At 39.2% G+C, this 4292-nt stretch overlaps 1 long non-coding RNA gene across 1 annotated transcript; it reads left to right on the top strand.

Annotated features, from left to right (window-relative positions):
- Window positions 1-312: 312 nt before the first annotated feature.
- LOC114033777 lies at window positions 313-3998 on the top strand. Its single transcript, XR_003568038.1, has 3 exons — window positions 313-389; window positions 2311-2360; window positions 3921-3998. It is a non-coding gene; the product is annotated as an uncharacterized LOC114033777 (long non-coding RNA).
- Window positions 3999-4292: the final 294 nt, after the last annotated feature.

Raw genomic sequence — 4292 nt, 5'->3', positions numbered from 1 at the left:
GGCCCAGTGACTTGGCCAAGGTCAAATGTGGGTAGGAAATGAAAGAGCTCAGATTTGAACCAAGGCCCTCTGGCTCAAGATTGCCACAGAATGGCCATCAATGTATGGGAGCACAGCAAGTAGAAAACTTAGTGGGCAACAGTTCTTTACCCAGTTGAAGACTAATAGGTTGACTATAGTAGGAACATCTTTCATAGTATATGCAAGATCCTGTTCCCTTTCCCAGGCCATCCCTGTTTCTAGAAATTATACTGAATTTGTTTGAGAATGGACTATTCTTACAGGAGTCACCATCTTTTTTTCTTTCTTTGCAGTTGTATATGAACACAGATCAAGACTAGAAAAATCTTTACAGAAGGAAAGACTTGAGCACAAGAAAGCAAAAGAAGGTAAAAACATTTTTCATTTGGCTCTCATGTTTTATTGCTTGGTATTCTAATGTCTACTGTGTTGGCTTTCCATTTGTTTTGGAGTGATGTATCTGAAATTGACCCAAGGTCAGTGTCAGAAAGTGGACCTACTGTGTTCATTGTTACACCAAGAATTGAAGAAATCAGGATTGGAACATATCTATAAAACACCTATGAGATTCTAGTCCAATGCTTAGTCCCATCAGCTCGATTTACTTCTCAAATAGGTTTTACTCTATCAGGGAGTGATGATGTTGCAGCCAGGGGATTATCAGCTGAGTCCTTGGGTGGTCTAGTTCATCACTAGATCTGTGCTCAAACACTTTCCACCTTGGTGGATCTGGCCATAATTTTACTTGATCTCTGTTAGTCATTGGAGCTTTGGATATAAAGGTCATTCATGGTCACTAAGCAAAATGGGGATGCAACATTATGTAAAGAGAGCCCTGGATTTAGAGGCAGAGAGACATGGGTTCAGAAGACACTAAGACACCCTTAGTAGCTGTGTTACCTTGGGAAAGTCATTCAACCTCCTTGAGCCTCAGTTTCCTTATCTGTGAAAGGAGGGGGAGTTGACCTTGATGACCTCCAAGGTCCTTTCCATCTCTAAATCAATGATTCTATGACTTTCTCCAGATGTGTTTTTGGTATTCTATATGTTTCTTTATATATCCTTTCTTGACAGGAAATATCTGTAATGGACCAGAATTGACATATTGTGTTTAGTACAAGTAATAAATTTCTCCTTTTGCCAGGGTGTCTCCCAAACCATGTGCAGTCCGATGAATGCTCTTTGATTGGCATGTGTCCACTGTTGAATCTGATCATTATTGTTTAAATGCACATAAAAATTCTGGTATGAGAAATGTATATTGACATAATTGACATTTTTTGTTTTTATTTTTTTGCTTTTTGGTGAGGCGATCAGGGTTAAGTGACTTGCCCAGGGTCACACAGCTAGTAAGTGATAAGTGTCTGTGGCCGGGTTTGAACTCGGGTCCTCCTGACTCCAGGGCTGGTGCTCTATCCACTGCACCACCTAGCTGTCCCAATTGACTTTTTTTTAAATGAAAATTTTTCAGAAAGCGCGGCTCCTTTGGGACTTTTGCAATTTCAGCCACCTTGCATTTCCCATTTTCTTAAGGTCATCCTCCAATTCAAGGTCACAAAAGTCCTTCCTGTACTTTGGGAACCTGGAAGGGTAGATGACAAATGTCAGTAGTTGGATTATCTTATTAAAACCTTGAGGTTGTCTTCTGAATAATAACAACAACAGTAACACTTGTATAGTTTACAAGGTGTTTAAAGTTTACAAGGCGTTTAAAAAATATCACTTTATCCTCACAACAATCATGAGAGGTGAGTATTATTATTAACTTCATTTTAAGTGTAAAGTTTAAAGTGTGCTCATGTTTTGAGGAGAGACAGTCTGCTAGCTTTCTTGTTTGCAGATTCTGAATGATTTTATGGAGCCATCTAGTGGACAAGAACTGTTAAAGACTGTTTGGACGGAATGATTTGGGATAGTTGGCTCTTCCAATCTTAAATGGTTTTATGGTGCCATCTAGTGGCTGGTGATAAATCATCCCTTGTTTTATTTTCTCTAATAGAATGAAAGATAAAATTCACTTTTTATAATGTTGGAGTGTTTTTGTTGTTGTTATTGTTGTTGGTTTGTTTTCTTCAGATTTCAAGGTCAATAGAAAAGAAAAAAATAGTTCCCTTCAATTTAGTAACAAAATTAGCTAGACAGAACTGCCATAAGGAAGTGATTTTTTTTAAAATTTAGAACATTTTTCTAGGACCTTATGAGATAAGCATTTTTCCACTTAGACTGGCATTGTAAAACATCCTATAATTCACTGCCTATCTATATGTCTCTTTTCTTTTTATTTCCTAGATTTTCTGGTTTATAAATTAGAAGCACAAGAAACACTAAATAAAGGAAGGGTAAGTTATTCAATGTGTGTGTCTATGTGTGGTTGATTAACAAGAATGTTTGTTTCTAAGCCATTTGTACAGGAAAAGCCAAAAACTTTATTTTAGTTCAATCACACAAAGATATGTCCAATGCCTACCATATGAAAGGCTCCAGGGACAACAGAAACAAAATGAATAAAGGATAAAATGAATGGTTCGTGTCCTCAAGAAGCTTATAGTCAACATTATCTTGGACAAAATACTTGCTCTGAACCTCAGGGCAGTAATTGTGAGAGGAAAATAAAATGTGTAATTCAGCTGATTTATTTAGATGTGAAAGGCTAGGCTAGAGTCAGCTTCAGAGAAAGAGGAAGAAAACAGGATAAAAGGAATAAATTCTGACAGTTGATAATGTGCTTTGGGTGCCATTTTTATGCAGGCTAGTCACAGTTGCTGAGTCTTACACATGTGAGATCCTTCTAGGCTGGAGCTCAACCTCCCTGTTCTTTTTGCTTCCTTTGATTCCACAAAAAATGTGGGTTTTCTTGGATGTTGTTAAAGATAGGCCAGCCCTAAAACATGTCAGGTTGTTTCCTTATATGAAAACCTCTGTGTATTAATTACAAGAGGGAAACTAAATGTGTGAATCATCCTAGTTATGTGGCTGTGAAATTCTTATCCTCAGACTCTGGGTATATGAATGTGGAAACCAGATGCAAGTTGGCTTGGTCACCTCCATCATGTGAAAGTCTTGGCGGATGTAGGAGTAAGTTAGGCTGAGCTCACGGGCAGCTCTCCCTTCCCTACCCCTGCTTTCACCGAATGGAATGATTTTGAATATTTCCACTCTCTTCTTATGTCTTGACCTGAGTTTTGAGCCCAATTCCTGCCATATGTCCATGTAACTTCAGGCACGGCTGTTAATATATATTGTTTGTTTCCAGTACATCCCAGTAGAATGTCAGCTCCTTGAGGTCAGGAACTTTTTGTTTATCGTCTTCATATCCCCCTTGTGCCTAGCACAATGCCTAGCACACCATAGGTGCCTAATAATTGCTCGTTGGATCAGCCTGTTGCTGAACTGAGTTTGAATTCTCTCTCTGCTCATTACAACCTGTGTCCCCTTGGGAAAGTCTCTTCACTTCTGGACCTCACTTTGCTCATTTGTGAAATGAAGTGGTGCCTTTGGAAGGCCCTGTTCCTTATATAAAAGAGGTCCATGGATGGGACCTCAGCAATCCACTCCTCCAACCCCCTCATTTTATAAATGAATCTCAGAAAGGTGAAAACGCCTGCCAAGGTCACTCTCTCAGGTAGCGAGCAGTGGAGGCAATATTTGAAACCAAGTATTCTGAGGACTTCCAATCCAATACTGACTTTTACTCCAGCTCCAGTTTTTTCATCACTTAAATATGACAGCCATACCTGACCCTTTTAGCCTTACTGCTAGCATGAAATAACGAGACGCTCAGTTCTAGTCCTGAATTCAAGTTAGAAGCAAAGTCATTCTCTTAACAGCTCGAGGCTGAGTTTCACATGAGGCAGATCTGGTGTCTTTGCGTTGACTTTTTTTCTTCTTCAATTTTACAGCAAGATTCCAACAGCCGATACAGTGCGTTAAATGTACAACATCAGATGTTGAAAGTGAGTATTAGATAAAATATGGCCCCTCTTGGTGAGTGAAGGAATAAATTAATTGCCACTTAAGATGATTAGTGATGCTGGTCCATGGAGTGATTAAGGGAAGGTTGGAGAAGATCAATGGGCATGAATCTCTGGTAGATAAACTAGAGACACGGTTGGAAATGATGCACGCTCATCAGGCCCCTCTCCATCATCGCTTAGCTAAACTCTGCATGTTTAGCTTATTTTATCTTTCCTCATGATTCAGGCACTGAGTCCCCTCATCCTTCTTATTGCCGTCCTTGGCATCATTTCGGGTTTTTTTGTTTTTTGTTTATT

The sequence above is a fragment of the Vombatus ursinus genome, unplaced genomic scaffold, assembly GCF_900497805.2.
Source record: "Vombatus ursinus unplaced genomic scaffold, bare-nosed wombat genome assembly UNPS02007380.1, whole genome shotgun sequence".
Taxonomy (NCBI): Eukaryota; Metazoa; Chordata; class Mammalia; order Diprotodontia; family Vombatidae; genus Vombatus; species Vombatus ursinus.
Note: the sequence above shows the minus strand (reverse complement) of the source record. Positions and strands in the feature narration are given on the sequence as shown.